Raw genomic sequence first — 19,080 nt, forward strand, 5'->3', positions numbered from 1 at the left:
GTGATTTTGGGAATTCTTTTGATTAGCAAGAACCTGCAAAATCCAGAATGGATATGATGGCCCAGGAGACCCCTTCCAGTCCAATACTCCTAAACAGACATTACCTACAAAAGACAATTGCCTCAAAGTTGGTGCAAGCTGCCCCAACCAACTTAAAAAAGGATTCTGTCTTGAAGTGTAGGCAGAATCCCTTGTTAATGGCATCCCCAAGCCATACAATAGTCTTAAACAAAACAGAACTGCATCACTAAAAAGGTAGTCCTGTCAGGTATTGTGCATGCAGCAACCCTAACTGCTTCACAACTAACTTTTCTGTGTATGAATATGCTATAATGATGTACGATAAATACAAAGAAAACCTACAACACTGTAACATGTACCTATGATACTATATCTTTTGCAAAGGATATAGCTGCAACCCATTCACAAATGTAGTTCCCATAACATCTTATGGCACAAACTAAATTTTATACCCCAACACAAATACAAATAGAGCAATGAAACCATAATAAGCTACAGTTTTATGGATGCATCTTCCAAATAAATTAAAGGTTAAGAAAACCAGATATAAAAAAAAAAATCAGAGCATACAGAAAAATGAAATCCTTTTCACCGTTTAGGAATGGTCACCTACATACGAAAGCTAATATGCCTAGCAAGAATTATGAAGTACTAAGAACATTCGAAGGGATTTTTATAGCTGTTACAAAATTCATGTTTATAAGCTCTAACTAATGGGAATTAAAAGAATTATTTTACTTTGGACAAGTTATCCCACAACAGGGTTTCTTACAGCTCTCATTTGAGACATTTGATACTGACCACTTAGTGACAGGATATTAGATTAAAAGGACCAATGGTCTGATTCATCACAACAATGTTCAAAAGAAACAAAGTAAGTAAAACTAAAGCATTGTTCTTCCCTTGAAAATATGATCACAGGTTGAAGGAATACAGTATTTAACTAAAATGAGATATTATCAATGTGTTGAACAAACTGTTTTCAAAACATTACTGCAATTTTTTTAATTGCTAAAACAGCAAAAAGTGCATTTTTCCCCTAAAGAAATATATAGTAGGGCCTGAAATCCATGCAACTGTTCATTTCAAATACTTTACAGTTCAGAACATGCTTTAGAAAACACTCCAACGGTTCCTATAAATCATTAAGGAATTTTCCAAAACATGTAAAGTAATTTTCAGGTGGATATTCATTATATTTTAAAATAACCTTTCCTTTGTTCAATCTAATCAATGACTGAATTCTTACTCATTTTTAGTAAGAATAATCTCACAAATTGAAAAGCCCTGAATCAACTGTGATGTTAAAGCTGAGAGCCCACAGTAGGAAGTACCTTAGTTTCTTTACTGTAGTTTGAGATTTCCACTTCCTCAAGTGGTTATTTACATTTTTTTTTTCATTTTAATTGTTAACAACTCCAACATAAAACATACCTCAAGAAACTGAAAATACTGTATGTACATTTTACATAAACAGAGGCTCCTTATTTTGTGGGGAATCTCAAATGCATTGTAATACTAGAAACACAATACTTTTAAAAGGTAGTGGTGTTTTAAAGATGCCAAAGTAATATAGGACTTTGCTCACACAACCCTTACTGGTACATAAGCAGCCCTTCCTGTCACTTAAATAAGAAATAATAACTCTCCACAAGGGCAAATTTAGCAAGAGATAAAGCAGCAGTTTAGAAATGGCAAAAACCAGAGACTGCCCAAAGAAAATACCATTTGCAAAATAGACTATATAAAAGGCAAAGGCAAAATGCACGCAATGTAAATTAAAAATACAAGAGAGCTACCATGACACAAGCTCATGGGTTTATTTTTGAACTTTTTTTCCAAACAACTCTACTTTTGAGGTTCTTCAACTGCAATTTAGATATTATCTTGAAGCATCCAAGATGTCCCATGCTTTTAGGTCTTCCCTCCCTACTCTAAATATTACAGTTGAAAGATTTTATTAATATAGTTTGAAAAAGCAACAAACTATAGTGTTCTTCTGACTAAGGAAGTGAACAGTGATCCTGCCCCAATAATCAAAAACATGACCTGCTTCCAACAAGCACCAAAAATCAATCTTTAGCATGCTTAGGATTTTGCTAAATCAAATGGGTTCATCCTCTACGCTCTTCGATATTAAATGGAAGCCCCACTGATTTTTTTTTCTAAATACGCCCTCAGAAGACCAAGGGTAAAGGCAGCAATTTGAAATTTGTCAACAGCTGCTCTATCACCCATAATCTCTCAAATTAGACATGCCAGTTCAGCCCTGTGCTCCACGAAGGCCCAATCCTCCACACACTTATCACAGGTCCCACAGCCCAGAAGAGTGGCAGCCTTGTTATCTAGCAGCAGAACAGCAGCCTGATGAAAAGGAAGATCTGGGTCCTCTCTGCCATAACAAGTGTTAACCTTCAGGCTGGGGCCACATAAAGAATTAGGGCCTACAAATTAAGAACAACATGAAGTAAATGCAGGCTCTGAGCCTGCAGCTGGGTCCATGCAAGCAGACCCTCAGCCTGGCTGCACTATTGGATCTGGTAAAGCTTTGCACCCAGTTGACTGCCTGCCCTTGGACCAGGGGGCTGCACCCAATGATCTTCCGAGGTCCCTTCCAGGCCTAATGTCTACAAAATCTATGACAAAAAAGGGTCTGTCCAACCATGGCACCTGCAACAGAAAGCAAGCGGCCCAGACAACCCACACACCCAGCCAGTCAAGTGGTGCTGCTGCTGCGGTGGACCCAGAAGCTTTCCCAGCTTTGTGCTAAACCGGATGTCATAAGCCAACCCTGACCCATCACTGGGCCCTCCTCTCCCAGGCTCGTAGGGATCCTGAACAAGGAAGAAATGTTTAAAAAAAAAAGGGGGGGGGGGGGAGAGAGGAGAAGGACCCTCATTCATACAATCCGGTCTGTCGATGGGAAAGCAACTCCTGCTACACGAAGGCAACAACATGGGAGTCAGAAGCCAGCGCCGTTTCCACCCTTTCGCCACAGCCCATGCACTCTGCAGGGCTCCCAAACGCAAAATACAAGGGTGGAGGGGGGAAGGAGGAGGAGGAGGAAGCGCTTGAAGGCCGCCTGTCCGGGCCCTCTCTCTCTCTCTCCCTCCCCGTCGGCTACGAAACATGGCCCCCACCCGCCCCAGGCCCCGCGGGCAGCGGCCGACTTGCCCGGGCCCCGCTCCCCTCCCTTCCTCCGCCCCAGTAATGGCGTTTGCGCCCGGGGAGCCGCAGCCCCGCGGGGCCCGGCCCGGCCCGTCAGCCATTTTCCCTCGCCGGGATGGGGGCAGGGCGGCGCCCGGGGCACTCGCTCACCCCCGCACGGCGTCCCCTTCTCCCGCTACGGCTGTTGTTGCTGGCGGCGCGGCGGCGCGGGCCCCCCGGGGCGGCTGCTGCTGCAGGCGGCGGTGCGCGGCGAGCGGCTGCCTCATGCCCGGCTCATGGCGGGCGCGGCGCCGGCCTGGATTTTTCCTGCGTCACCAGCGGGTGCCGGCCGGGTGGGCCGGGGTCGGCCGCTGCCGCTCTGGCTGGGTGGGTAGCTAGGTGGGCCGGGGCCTGCGCTGAGCTGAACTGCGCTCCGCCCCGCGCGGGTCCGGCACACGCGCCCCCGGAGGGCGGGGGGCGGGCAGGCAGGCAGGCGGCGAGCGGAGCGGAAGGGGCGCAGTCGCAGCGGGGAGGCGGGCGGCGGGAGGGGAGCAGGCGGCGGCTGTTGGCTCCCGGCGCTGGCGCTGCTGCGTCCTGGGCAATATGGCGGCTCCGACAGCGGCGCAGACTCCGACACAGCGCGGCGGCGGCCGTGGCCCCGCCACCCGAACAGCGTGACCCCCGCCCCCCTCCTCCCTCCCCAAGCGTGGCCTCCCCCGCGGGCCCTGGGTGGGTACAGGGGCAGTGTGTGCGCGGCACGGGGTGGGAGTGGGGGCGGGGAGCCGAGCCGCGCCGGGCTCAGCTGGGCGGGTGGCGGCGCGGCCGTTTCATGTCGGTTGGGCTCGTTGGCGGCCCATTGTGACCCGCTGCGCGAGCGGCGCCGCGGCCCAGAGCCCGGATGATGACGTCAGACCTGGCTCCGCGCGCGCGGGGCGGGGCGTTCACGTTCGGACGGCGCTGCTGCTGCTGCTGCTGCCTGACACTCCCCCTCCCCACGGGGGGAGACCGGGATCAGGGCTACTTCGTGGGTGTCGGATAGGAAGGGATCCTGGTTTTCTCTGATTAAAAAAAAAAGTCCCTAATTTTCGGTTAAAAAAAAAAGAACCCCAAATCTATATTTTCCTATGTTTTAAATGAAACAGCACTAATATATAAATCTATAGATAGTGGCATTTCATTTGAATCGTGGAAAAAAGTGGATTTGAGGTTACTTTTTTAAAACCAAAACACCACTTACATAGATGCTCCACATTTTTTCCCATGTTTCAAATGAAACACCAACATACAGATATGCCACATTTTTCCATATTTTGAATGAAACACCACTAACATAGGTATTCTGCATTTTTCCATGTTTCACCTGAAACACCACTTATTTGTAGATATTCCACCTTTTTTCACTGATTAAAATGAAACACCACCAATACAGATATTCCACATTTTCCCATGTTTCAAATGAAACACCACTGATATATAGATAACAGTGTTTCATTTGAATCATAGGAAAATGTGGATTTGGGGTTACTTTTTTTAAACTGAAAATTGGGGATTTCTTTTTAATCAGAGAAAACCAGGATCCCTGGTGATAGGAAAGATGGACAAAAGCCTGGGCAGGTGATGCTGAATAACCCTCCTGAAGAATAACTTGGCTGCAGAAGTTGGTATAATGAAAGATATTTATTTATTTAGTTGGTCTAATAAAAGGTATGACATCCACCCAAAGAATCTTGCCTGGTTGAAGAAGGGTGTTTGTGCCTGAAAGCTTGCAAAGAGCAATTTTTCCAACAGTTTAGTTGGTCTAATACAGGGGTGGGCAAAATGCGGCCCTCGGCCCAGATGCAGCCTGCCAGGCCATTCCATCCGGCCCACGGGGCCCCTAAAAAATTTAGAAAATTAATATTTATCTGCCCCCGGCTGCCTGTCATGCGGCCCTCGATGGCTTGCCAAAACTCAGTAAGCAGCCCTATGCCCAAAATGATTGCCCGCCCCTGATCTAATAGAAGATATCGCATCTACCCAAAGAACCTTTTCTGACTGAATAACCTTGGCCTTTCTAGGGAGCACCGGGGCAGACTGTCCAAGGCTTAGTTGGCAAGATGTAGTTGTAGTTCCTGACACACTGGTTGTGCCCAGGACTCCTCACTGGTCTCAGGGTGAGACATCACCTGGGAAAGTTGCTGGAAAACCCACAGGGTATTTCCCTGTGCCCACCTGGCACTGCGCCCATGCCACAGTAGAGCAGCAAGCTTTAATTTGGACTGCCGCATGTCAAACCACCCCACAAGCTTGAGCGCCCGGTTCTGACTCAAAGGAGCTGGGCCTGGTGGAGGATCCTAGGGCTGGGTCCTTTCACTTGACACGCCAAGTCATGTACCAAGAGCCAACATTTCACTCTTCATTGAATCACTGCCTCCTTTGCAATAAGATACCATAACTGATGTATTCAGTGGCCAGTGCCCTTTAAACACACTTCACAAGATTTCTCTCCTTTCCCAGGGCCGGACACAGGCATGGCTGAACCGGGCAGCCGCCCAAGACCTGGACAGAAAGGGGGCCCGAAAATGGTGATTTTTGATGATTATTATCATTATCTCTGGGGAAGGGGGGCCGATACTAAAATTTTGCCTGGGGCTGCCAGGAGTCTAGGTACAGTGCTGCCCCTTCCCCATTCTTCCTTGGAACACTAAGGCTATTTAGGATGACCCCCAAGGGGAACCTGTTTTGGGTTATTTGGGCCAAAGCCCCAGGTGGCCCATCCAACCTGAAGCAGAAGTCAAGTGACAATTGCCACGAATCCCTTTTCAGCCAGAGTGCAGACTGCATAGTTGCTGAAAATTATTTCTTCTCCTTTTCCTCCCTACAAGTTTTTTACTGTGCACCCCAGACACCACTTAGAATACAATTAGATTCAAAAGCATTTGTCTTCATCTGAGCTCTTTATACAGCAAGATGGAAGAGAAAACTAATAACAAAACAAGTTAGCAAGCAAGTAGGTCTCCTGGGATACTATCTGAAACATTGTGCCTGAGTTTTAGGACAGGAAGTAAACAATATGGTAAGATATTTCAGGTACAAGAAAAAATTTAAGCAGAAATTAACAGGTTGAAATTCACTCAGGAGGCCAGGGCTAATAACCTCATTTCTTGTGAAAAATGTCAGTATTCAGAGTTCACAATATATATAGACTGACGTTACAGTAGGGAGTTTTCTGTCAACTACAAGGATTTATCACTTGGGAAGAAAATTGGAAACACATCTTAGTGTCAACCCCTCAGAAAACAATCCAATGTGTATTGTTACCCTGCTGCTGTACAAAGCTCCAATTTGTTTACTCTGAGATCATTTTTATCACCAATAACAACTGCAAGAAATTAATTCAGAAGAATTTCAAACACCTGTCTAAAAAGTCAGTAAAAGTTTGGGCCTACCAACATCTATTTTTTTTTAATCACATAAAAAGCCCTATTATCTTAATGATTTCATGTCTCAGTTTCACACCATTTCTTTTTTCTTCTATATCCCATTATTTTGCTTTCCTATCTCCCATTTTTCATTTTGGGGTGTTTTTTCTCTCCTTTATTTTGATCTCTCTCTCACTCAAGTCTCCCTTGGGCTAGCAGGAAAGTAAAACTGACCAGGATTTCCACAATTCCATTTCATCTCTTTCTGCCGCAGTAATCCCCGGTTGGCAGGAACCCCCCGGGGTTCTGATTATTTGCTGAGGTGCTTTCCTCTTTTGTGTCCCTACAACAAGGTATTTAGTAGAATTCACAGATTTGCTAGAATCACATGACATAGGCAGAGGGAGACAAAATTATTGGGGGGGAGCAAGTAAGTCTACAGAGGAAGGGGCAGGGGAAGAGGGAAGGCTGTGGGGAGTGGGCAGATCAAGGCCCCAGCAGTGAGGGACAGAGCTTGCTCACCCCAGCCCATGCTCCTGCCTGTGCCCCACTCCCTTCCTCACCACTGGGGCCTCAATCTGCACCCCCCACCACTGAGGGAAGAAGTGGGGCACAGGCAGGAGCAAGCCCTACACAGCCAGGGCAGGGCATGGGATAGAGCAGGGAGCAGCTTGTCCAGGGGGCACCCGGCACAGAGAGGAAGTGGCAGCTCCTGCTGCGGCATGCACTCCAGAAGGGCATGGGGGCTGTGTGCCTGGGATCTGCACGTGCAGTGAGGGCAGACTTGGGGACACATCCCCCCCCGATTCCCAGGGTGTGCATAACAGCAGGATCCACATCTCCCAGACGAGCCACTCATGGCTCAGTCCCATGCCCTGCCCCAGCTGTGCAGCACCTGCCACAGCCCCACTCCCTAGCCACCCCTGCGGCAGCCGCTGGAAGTCTGTAGCTGGGCTGCCTTGCTGCCCTACCGCTGCCCCGTGTTTGTGGGGGATAAGCCCCATTAGCCCCCCTCCCCCACCGCCTATGCATGATGACAGCACTGTGAGTGCTTTTGTGGCCTCTAACTTGCAAACTCTGGCCTGTCAACTATACGCCTTAGCTTCTGCACCACCCTAGCCCCCTATTTACTGAGGTGCAAAGTACACATCAGAATGTTAAAGCTGTGTTATGTTTCAGCTCTATCAGATCAAAACATCTTTTTGTTTAAGTAAATAAGAAATAAACATGACTAATTACAAAGTAAATTACTATAATATATAAAGAAAAAATGCCATGTTGACAGGACTGAAACTAAATTTCTCTCTGTGCCTAAAGGATACTACAGGTAGTAGCAATGCAACCTTTCCTCCGCTGTCCAGACAGTATGTCCTAAACTGTAGGTATTACCCTAGGATCAAATGAGAAGTACACCTCTTTAGTCCTCAACCTCTCTGGCAGTTTCAAATAAATTAACATAGGCACCACTAGTTTTTTATAATATGGGCTACTGCCCACCAAGAATTAGAATCACATTCAAAAAAAGAGTTGTGAACAACACAACAATACTAAACTCTTTGCAACTTTTAGCAACATGGACCCTATACTAACTTGTTAAAGAAAACCTTCTGTATTAAGACAAAGAGTAATAATTTATAGTTATTTAATTGACAATACCTTTCCCCAGCATTTGGACTGGGAATTTGCAAATTTTCCTTGACTTCCTAGTCCCCTTTTTGGTGTTGTTTTTCTCATTTTAGAACCTAATCTGTTTATTTACAGCCCAAGTTTACTTTCTGTAATTTCCTCATACTAAATCCTAAAACATAAAAGTAGGTTACAAATTTATGCTATAGCAATTATGCCAAGATAATTTTTATGTTTACTCTGCTACTTTTGTATTTGACCTCCTTTCATCAAGAATGTTAGAAAACGTGTGTTCCATAATGTTTTGATGGGGCAGCAGTTTGATGGGACAGCAGCCTGTTGCTGTACTAATCAAAGGTCAAAATGGACTAAGACAGCTATTTATGGCACCAAATAAAAGGGAGCCCGAGAACAGCATTGGGACTCTTGTGGTTACTCAACAAGCAAATTCCATGCCACTATTCTCACTGCCTAGTACTTTCCACTCTAGCCCACCAAAAAAGGTTTCCGTTTCTGTTCATTTGGGCTCTTCTCAGACATGCCCCCGAATCATTTGACTTGGTTGCCTAATCTCATTTTATGAAGCATTGTCATCACTGATGCAAAGGATCATGGACTACTTTTGGTCACTATAAATAACTGCTGCACACAAACTAGGAACATTTTGCAAGAAAAAAAGTAACAGACAAGAGAGTGGATAAATAGCTGATTAAAGAGGACTCATGGGAGGAAGACGGCAGCCTGTAAGAACTTGCAGAGCTCACTAATTATTCCAGAATGAAGTGTCCATATATGCAGATATTTTGGAAAATCTGTTGTGGAACAGCTTATTCCACAATAACTACCTGGTTCATTTCCTTGTGCAGATGAGCCCTAATATGATTAGAAATGTTTTACAATATTTTAATTAAATAAAAACATGGACATTTAATAATTTTGATACAAGGTTTGCAACATATATATCAGGACATTGATTTAGTTAACATATCAAACTCAAATGCTAAACTAGCTATTGAACAAGTAAAGCTAAATAGTCTGGTTTGATTTTCCAACCTGATAGAAATTAAAAAAAAAAAATCCAGTATAGTTTCTACTTTAACAGCTATGTTATGAACAGAATTTTAAATAACATTGTACAATCTACATGCAACCAGTTTAATCTTTTGCTATCCTTTTAAATAGTTATATATTATTGGTTAAACAGATTTAATCAAAATAAGCACAGCAAAAGAGAGGAATTTAACTAATGACCAATGCTACTGATGAACAGTGTAAGGCTGATTATTCGACACATATCATTGATTAATTAATTAATTAATTACCTGTACGCATTAACATTGACTATCATATTATCTACCTCCACATAAAAAGCACAGTTCATATAGAAATAATAGCTTGGATAGATATTTAAAGATTATTATGTATATTCACACGTGCATTGAGGGGTAGAATAAAGGTCAGATGAGCAACCTTAGTTTTGGCAATTTCTATTTAGGACTTGGCATTGTATTCTTATGTTATTTTAATGTAGATTTCTATATGATTATATTTAAGTAATTAACAATAAAAATATGAGCTAACATTGCTGTGAACAGCATAGCTTTTAATTTTCCAATGTTTTCAGTTAAATTAATTTGGCATAATGTAGGTTCTTGTAGTGTGTCATTTAAAAAAAATAAGTGTGGCACAGTTGTATATTCTCCTTTGCACAGCTCTACTAACTAACAGTTAGAGGTTATATTTAAACACTTTCGACTAAATTCACATCATTGCTACCACTGATGCAACTTCACCGCATTAAAGAATCAGGTTCTCTAACATTCTTATAACGGGGGGGGGGATCCATCTAGTGAAATGGTCTAATGTAATTGTACTACTGTGGTTAAACACACTAGAGTTTGTACTTTAAAGGGGAACAAGGACATAAAAACCTTTACTTCGTAAATGCTAGTATCGTGCATATGCGTTTTTCCAAAACTCCATGGGGCTTAAACTATGCCAATGTCTAAATGAAAGATGTTGCACTACATGTACCTTTCTGTTTAAGTCCACAGTAGATGTGTCTACACGTGCATTAATGCACTCTTACTAATGCACATTAAATGTACTACCTCCAATATGAGGTACTAAGTAAATGAGCATTAGGCTGAGCTAATGCGCAGTAGCACAAGCACACACTTTTTAGGTGACGCTTCAGGTACCACACTCCGCTCACTTCCACTCCCCTTGCTCCCCACCGCCGCTTTCTCCACTTTCCTGCCCACCCGCCAGCCACTCTGTACCACGTGGCTCCCATACCCACAGTACCATAACCACACACACAGCCACACATCTCCACAAACCCCCACACCCACCCACCCATACCCTCCGACACCTCTGCACACCCCATACAATATACGAGTAAGACTGCATTTGAGCTATTATGCAATGACTTCTACATATACTGTACAGCATAAATACACACAAATCAGGACAAAAAATATATTTTTTATTAAATTAAAATATATTATTATGGGTGTTTGATTTTTACTATATAATTTGTTTTTTTCCCCTAAGATGGCCAACCCTCTTTCCCAAAGGAATACTTCCAGGGGAAAGGGGAGGGACTTCTGGTGGCAAAGATCAGAGGTTTGGGGCAAGACTTCCGGTCCCTGCGTGCCTGTCAAGGGGCGGGGCTACCCATGCGGCCCTCGACAGCTTGCCAAAACTCAGAAAGCGGCCCTCTGCCTGAAATAATTGCCCACCCCTGAGCTATGTAGTTGGAAAAGATATTAAACAATCTTTGAGGCACAGTGTCCTTTATTTAAAAACAAACAAACAAAAAAACAGTAAGATACCAACATTAATTTCCAAAGCTTATTTCCCTAACTTTGGTCTCAACTTTTGTAATTTGCTATTATGTGATATGTAAATTAATTATATTCAGAAGGACTACCTAGTTGCAGGAAACAAGAAAACTATTACATTTTCAAACAACTTAAAATTGTATCTAGATTTTTTCAGCTTTTTCCTCTTTTTCCTTTCCCTGCCCCCACACCTGTATATAGTATCTGTGAAATCACAGTATCATCACAAAAATAACAGTATCAGTGAGCGCATCTATACATGCATTTACTACGCTGCAAGTTACTGCTCAGTAAGTGGATTTAGGCTGGCATCTACACATGCAGGTGTTAAAGTACAGTAACACTGTTTGGACTGACTTGGGAGTAAAGTTAGTCTCAAATCAGTCCATGTCCACAGTGTTACTGTGCAGTAACACATCTACCCATGCGCTACTGCGCAGTAACTAATGCATGATGCAGGTAGCACATTTATGCCCAAGTTGGCATAGTTACTGCACAGTATGGGCATGCACATGTAGACACGCGTCCATACTGCACAGTAGTTTTCAGTTACTGCATGGTAACTTAGGTTACTGAGCAGTAAATGTGCACACGTAGGCAAGTCCACTGTGAAGTAGGGGCCTGGGTACAGGTTTCCTCACTTTTATGCAGGTTCTGTGTATGCAAATTTGCTCATATGTGATAACCCTTTTTGTACCAAAAATTCATTATATGCAAGGTAAATTCACTCTTATGCAATTGGTGTGGTATAAGCCTGCAGTCAGCTGCTTTATGCAGTGCATTGTGGGATTGATCCGCACCAAAATAATCTCCTCTGTGTATCTGTGGTCCTTGCTCATTGTCTGTGACACATGATTCTGTAGTTGCCATCCCCAATATGATAGTTCCCCTTGCTTGTCTGTACTGTCTGCTGTTAGTGAGTACCAAATTGTCTCATAAAAGTGGTAGAAATGGGTCTGGGGGTCAATACAGTCAAAGTCTTGGAACATATCCCTATTTGTTACATTGTAAAGTGGGTTCCCTTTATGCAAATTTGAACTATGCACCGTTTTCCAGGAACACATGTATAGCATAAAGTGAGGGAAACCTGTATTAGCATTCATATTAGGGATTTATCTTGCTAGTTGCCCAGTTTCTTAGCCTGAAACATGAGTAGCCCCAGCGATTTACAAAAATGTGTTAATGAAGCCTATGCTCAAGTACCAAATAAGAGAACAAGTGTTTGGCCTGACTGAGCTTTTGGTGTCAGTGTTATATGTAAGAAACTCTGTCCAAACTAATTATACAAAGATATGTGTCATTTTGAACAAACCAGTGAGGGTACCACCCCTTTGAAAACCTTTTATTTTTTCCTAATTATCCTTTCTTAATTTGAAGCTTAGGTGGTAACTTTGGGCACCTATACATAAGCAGCAAGGCTGCTTCAACACGCTGTAATTACAGTGTGTTGGAACAGACTCGATTAATTGAATCTGCTGGAACGTGGTAATTACCAGACTCCAGTGTCTTGTGTATCAGTGTCCCTGCGCTTAAAAATGGGACTTCTTGTCCTTGATTCCTGTTGCTAATTTATTATTTGGAACAGAATAACACTTGAGTAATGAAATAATATTTACATTTTGTGATTAAAATCATAATCTTGATCTTTTGGGGCATTTATACATGTGCTCCAGGAGTGGGGAGAGGGAAGGGGCCCTCTAATTAAAGTGCCTGGAGCATTTCATGTATCAGCATCCTCGCACTGAAAAACCTGAACTAAAGCTCATAAAGCGCCTTCTCCCTTCCCTCACTCCTGGAGTACGTGTATAAATGCCCCAAAAAATCAAGATTATGATTTTAGCCACAAAATGTAAATATTATTTCATTACTCAAGTGTTATTCTGTTCCAAATAATAAATTAGCAACAGGAATCAAGGACAAGAAGTCCTTCTTTAGGTACATAGGGAAAAGAAGGAAAGCAAATGGGAGTGTGGGGCCATTGCTGCACAGCTCAGGACAGCTGGTTATCACCACTCTGGAGAAAACTGAACTCCTGAATGACTACTTTGCCTCAGTATTTCACTGGGCCAAGGGGAAAATCATGCCAGGTAGGGTACAGAATGAGCAGGGTAGAAATGACTGCCTTTCTACTATTACCTTAGAATTGCTGTTTGATCAATTAAAAAAATTAGGCATATAAGTCAGGAGGACTGGATGAAGACAAATCTCTCCATTGGATCATAGATAGACACAGGAGGGACACCAGCCCACCAACTGTTAGAGTACACTTAGTGAAAGGGCACTTGGAGTGACTGGATATGTTCAAATCAGCATGCCTGGATGAACTTCATCCTACAGTGCTGATGGAATTGGCCAGTGTCATATCAGAGCCCCTGGCATGGCTTTTCGAGCACTCACGGTGCTCCGGACAGGTCCCAGAGGACAGAAAAGGGACAACGTGGTCCTTATTTTCAAGAAGAGGAGGAGGGAGGGGGGAACTGGGAAACTATAAGCCAGTTAGTCTCACCTCTATCCTTGGAAAAACTCTGGAAAAAATCATTAAGGATCACATTTGTAGGAGCCCAGCAGAGGAAATAACGCTAAAGGAAATCAGCATGGATTCACTGCAGGTAGATCCTGCCTGTTTAACCTCGTTTCTTTTTATGACCAAGTCACAAAATGCTTAGATGCAGGAGTCAAGGTAGATATCATCTACCTAGACTTTAAGAAGGCCTTTGATATGGTATCTCATTCTGTTCTCCTAAATAAACTGACAGGCTGTGATGCAGATGATTACACGGTCAGGTGGGTGGCAAATTGGCTTTGGGGTCACACCCAGAGAGTGGTGGTGGACAGGTTGATATTGACCTGGAAAGATGTGGGCAGTGGAGTCCTGCAAGACTCGGTCCTTGGACTGGTGCTATTCAGTGTCTTCATCAGTGACTTGAACAAGGGCATGGAGAACACCCTGTCCAAGTTTGCAGATGATACCAAATTATAGGGCAGAGTTAGCACACCAGAGGGTAGGGAACAGATCCAAGTGGATCTGGACAGGTTGGAAAATTGGGCAGAACAAAATAGGATGCAATTCAACAAAGACAAGTGCAAAGTGCTGCCCCTGGGCAAAAAGAACCACCAACACACTTACAGGCTGGGGGATGACCTTCTCAGCAGCACAGCAATGGAAAGGGATCTTGGAGTCATAGTTGACTCCACGATGAACATGACTCATCAATGTGATAAAGTGATCAATAAAGCTAACCACACTTTATCATGCATTAGCAGATGCATGACGAACAGGTCCAGGGAGGTGACGCTTCCCCTCCCTGCTCACACTGGCACTGGTCAGGCTGCAGTGGAGTACTAAGTCCAGTTTTGGGCACTGTGCTTTAGGACTGATGCAGAGAATCTTGAGAGGGTCCAGAGGAGGGCTACTTGTATGGTCAGAGGCCTGTAGGCAAGGTCCTACAAGGAGAGACTGAGGGACCTAGATCTCTTCAGCCTTTGCAAGAGAAGGCTGCAAGTTGATCTTGTGGCTGCCTATAAATTCATCAGGGGAGGGCATCAGGGAATAGAAGAAGCTCTATTTACTAGGGCACCCCCTGGAGTAATTAGGAGCAATGGCCACAAATTGACAGAGAGCAGATTTAGGTTGGACATTAGAAATAACTTCTTCACAGTAAGGGTTGCCAGAATCTGAAATAGGCTGCCAAGGGAGGTGCTGCTCTCCCCTACCATGGGGGTCTTCAAGAGGAGACTGGACAACCATCTAGCTGGGGTCATCTGACCCCAGCGCTCTTTCCTGCCCAGGACAGGGGGTCAGACTCGATGACCTACTGAGGTCCCTTTCGACACTAATATCTATGAATCTATGAACTTCATCCAAGAGTGCTGAAGGAGCTGGCCGAAGTCATCGCAGAACCCCTGGCGAAACTCTTCCACAACTCATGGTGCTCTGGAGAGGTCCCTGAGGACTGGAAAAGGGCCAATGTGATACCCATCCACAAGAAGGAGAGGAGGGAGAACCCGGGTAACTATAGGCCAATTAGCCTAACTTCTATCCCAGGGAAAATCCTGGAAAAATTCATCAAGGAGCCTATCTGCAATAAGCTTGCAGAAGGTAGGATTCTGAATGACAGCCACCATGGCTTCATTGTGGGCAGGTCTTGCCTTACCAACCTCATCTCCTTTTATGACCAGGTAACTCGCCACCTGGACAAGACAGAGGAGGTTGACATTGTATACCTTGATTTACAAAAAGCCTTTGTTCTGGTATCCCACAATGTCCTCATGAGAAAATTGGAGGATTGTGGGCTTAGCTCTGAGACAGTCAGATGGATGGAAAACTGGCTGTGGGGTAGGACCCAGAAAGTCCTAATGAACAGATCTGTGTTGACCTGGAGAGAAGTGGACAGTGGTGTCCCACAGGGGTTGGTGCTTGGTTCAGTGCTTTTCAACACCTTTATCAATGATTTGGATGTGGGGGTGAAGAGCTCACTGGCCAAGTTCATGGATGACACCAAGTTATGGGGGAGCATGGTCACACTTGAAGATAGGCTACAGATACAGGTGGACCTAGACAGGCTAGCAAGTTGGGCAGATCATAATCAGATGAAGTTCAACATCGAGAAATGTAAAGTGCTCCACCTGGGAATGAACAATCCCCTGCACACCCACAGGCTTGGCAGTGCCAAACTGACCAGCACCAGAAATGAAAGGGACCTGGGGGCAGTAATAGACCACAGTATGAATACGAGCTGGCAGCACAACACTGTAGCCAGTAGGGAAAATAATACTCTAGCATGCATCAATGGATGCATCTCCAGCAAAACCAAGGAAGTGATTCTTTCGCTCTACTCAGTAGTAGTGGGACTGCAGCTGGAGTACTGCATCTAGGGTGCCACTTAAAGGACGTGAACAAACTTGAGAGAGTCCAGAGAAGAGCCACCCATATGATCAGAGACTTGCATAGCAAGCCATACAAGGAAAGGCTGAGGAACCTGGGACTCTTCAGCTTGAAAAAGAGAAAGCTGAGAGGGGACTTGGTAGCAGCTTACTGCTATATTAGGGGAATACATCAAAGGCTCGGTGAACAACTGTTCACCAGGGCACCCTTGGGGAAAACCAGGAGTAATGGCCACAAACTCCTGGAAGACCGGTTCAGACTCAACATCTCAACATTAGGAAAAACTTCTTCACAGTCAGGGTATCCAGACTGTCAAATAAGCTCCCTCCAGATATGTTGCAATCACCTACTCTGGAAATCTTCAAGAACAGACTGGATGGTCACCTTGCTGAGGTCACTTGACCCCAGTTGTCTTTCCTGGTTGGTGCAGGGGGCTGGACCTGATGATCTTCTGAGGTCCCTTCCAGGCTTACAGTCTATGAATCTATGATCCCATGCTGCCATTTTTCAGCGCAGAGACACTGATACATGAGACACTGGAGTCTGCTGGAGCGCGTAACTACCATGCTCCAGTAGACTTGATTAATCGAGTCTGCTCTGATGCACTGTAATTACAGTGCATCAAAGCAGACTTGCTGCTTGTGTATTGGTACCCTTTATGCTTCAAGTTAAATCTCTAATGAAGTGATTCTCAACCAGGCTGTCTCAGTACCCTGGGCTGCCTTGAGATCCTTTCAGGGGTGCCATGGGATGCTTACACAGTGGTAGCACTATTAGGCATGCAAACATGAGTCACAAGATAAACCCAGAGATTTTAAACAGGAATCCATAGTGTTAACAGCATTCTGAGTTCTTTGCAACAGAATAACTGCTCTAGTATTTTTCTGTAGTCCAAAAATCAAGTGAAAAACTAAGAGCTGACTTTTCCAAAGGGGTACCTTGAGTCTCATGAGGGGTGCCTTGAGTCTGTCAAGGGGAACCTTGAGTCCTAAAAGGTTAAGAACCACTGACAGTAACTCAGGCTTTATATGTACATAATTTATATTTATGTCAATATCTTATACCCAGTGTAATACAAGATGTTTGAATAAAGAGGGTTTTCAAGGGTTTAAATATTTTTAAGTCTATATATTTGTTAACCTCAAAAGTAGCTGTTAGTAACAAAGGCTTACAATCACTTACAAGCCAAACAGTAAATAAGAGGTGTAATTAGTATTTCAGCAGAGGAAAATAGCATACCTTGCTGCAAATATAGTACAGCGCTATCCTGTAGTTTACTATTTTACAAGTTTATATTTGTCATTATCCTATGATAAAATATGAAGACATTGTAGTATATTAAATTTCCATTTTATAGTATGGTAACTTTGTCATTGGACAAATAACATATTTCTCCTCTTTCCCCTTTTCTGTAGTATGAAAAAACTGCTGTTTACAGATACAAGTAAATTCGGGTTTATGCTGCATGTACTACATGGAAAAATTACCAGAATTCAGTGCCCTAAGAATTTACACAAATACCTTCCACCAACATTCTGTTAACTAAGCAAGAATCTACATTCAGGTATTTACCAATAAGTAGAATTTAGTTAATATCCTTCTGTGTACAATGGTTTTATATACCCCAAATATATATTTCCTATTCTGTCTTTGGAATGCAACCTCAATGCATGTAATTGTTATATAAATGTGATTTAACAAAAGGATGTGCATGTGAGCATGTGTAATTTAAATGTACATAATTTTATATTACATTATATTATGCTACACTGTGTACATACGTATATATACATGCATATTAATTACATATAATATTTATTATATGTTATTTAGTGTGTAGATATATTTTTATTGTGTACGTGTGTACACACACACTCTCTCTGAGAGAGTGCTGCATGCATATGCACATGCATGCAACTAGTCCAAAGTAGCACTGGAATTGTACACTCTATATTTAATATCCTTTTTCATAGTTTCATAGTAGCGAGGGTCAGGAGGGACCTGAACAGATCATCTAGCCTGACCCCCTGCCACAGGCAAGAATGAATGCTGGGTTCACAAGACCCCAGACAGGTGATTGTCGAACCTCCTCTTGAATTTGCCCAAGGGCTGCTGAGTGCCATGGGGCAGCTGCCGAATGGGTGTCAAGTGGGGGGGTTGATCCCCACTGCCCCACGCTGCACAGGGGGCTCTGCCATGAGCACCCAGAGGCCCCAATTACTGCTGCCAGAGCCAGTGGGTGCGGGGCTTTTTTTTTTTTTTTTAAAGTTCCGGGAGGCTGGGCCTGGTGGGAGATGAAGCCACCATGAGGCAGCCATGGGGCAGCCATGGGGGCTTCTCCCACGGCTCCTCCAGCTGTACTTGCTTCTGACCTGGTGGGGGAAGCCATGAGGGCTATGCCCTGTTGCTGCTTGCCTAGCCGGTGCAGGGGGCCACAATGCAGGTGCGGCTCGCTCCGGGCAGCAGCAGGGCATAGTCCCTGCTCCTAGCACTGTCGTGCCCACTTCAGCACTGGGAGCAGAGGCTATGCCCTGCTGCCACTTGCCAGCTGGTGCGGGGGGGCGGGGTGTGGGTGTGACAGTACTGGTAGCGGGGGCTCTGCTCTTCTGCCACTTGCTCCCTTCCACCTGGAGTGAGCTGTGCCTGTATCCTGGCCTCCCCTGCCCTTCCCCAGCTGGGCAAGTGGCAGCAGGGCAGAGCCCCTGCTCCCAGCACTGCCGTGCCTACATTCCATGCCCCCTTGCCCCCTCCCCAAGAAACGCGCCCCCCCCCCCCCCGCCTTGGCTGGGCAGCTTGTCCCAGCCCCAATAACCTCCCTCCCCAACCCCAAGAGACTTACCAGCTGGAAACAGCTGTGACAGCTGCCTGTTTAGTCTATGGCTGAATCTCCAAAGTGGCTGAATCTTTTACAAAGCTTTTCTGAATCGATTTGGATGCTTTGAATTGATTCAGAGGTTGTAATTGGTCTCCCAATTTAACTTAGATTCCAAGATTTGGTCCCCGAATTGAACCAACTATCCTCCAAATCGAATCAGCTAATGAAGCTTCGCACAGCCTTAGGGAGTAGTGGCAGCAATTGCCGCTCAGGGTGGCACAAAGCCTGATCCTGATGTCCAAGGCCCAATTAAGCCTGTGGACTAGCCTTTTGCCAATG

The 19,080-nt window shown here is 44.5% G+C and overlaps 1 protein-coding gene and 1 long non-coding RNA gene across 3 annotated transcripts in view; one reads left to right on the forward strand and one right to left on the reverse strand.

Moving 5' to 3' along the window:
• Positions 1 to 3,445, reverse strand: part of USP9X (ubiquitin specific peptidase 9 X-linked) — a 189,490-nt gene extending 186,045 nt beyond the window's left edge. Inside the window, exon 1 of the mRNA XM_006266676.3 lies at positions 3,340 to 3,445. The gene's annotated coding sequence lies outside the window, so the exon portion shown is untranslated. The remainder of the gene's footprint in view (positions 1 to 3,339) is intronic.
• A 274-nt stretch (positions 3,446 to 3,719) lies between these two features.
• Positions 3,720 to 19,080, forward strand: part of LOC106738018 (uncharacterized) — an 81,151-nt gene continuing 65,790 nt past the window's right edge. The window contains exons 1-3 of one of the 2 annotated variants that reach the window (XR_001374002.3): positions 3,720 to 3,897; positions 5,665 to 5,732; positions 17,342 to 17,490. This is a non-coding gene — a long non-coding RNA (uncharacterized LOC106738018). The remainder of the gene's footprint in view (positions 3,898 to 5,664; positions 5,733 to 17,341; positions 17,491 to 19,080) is intronic. The other variant, XR_009459110.1, reaches the window with a different exon arrangement.

This window comes from Alligator mississippiensis, chromosome 1 (genome assembly GCF_030867095.1).
Source record: "Alligator mississippiensis isolate rAllMis1 chromosome 1, rAllMis1, whole genome shotgun sequence".
NCBI classification, from domain to species: Eukaryota; Metazoa; Chordata; order Crocodylia; family Alligatoridae; genus Alligator; species Alligator mississippiensis.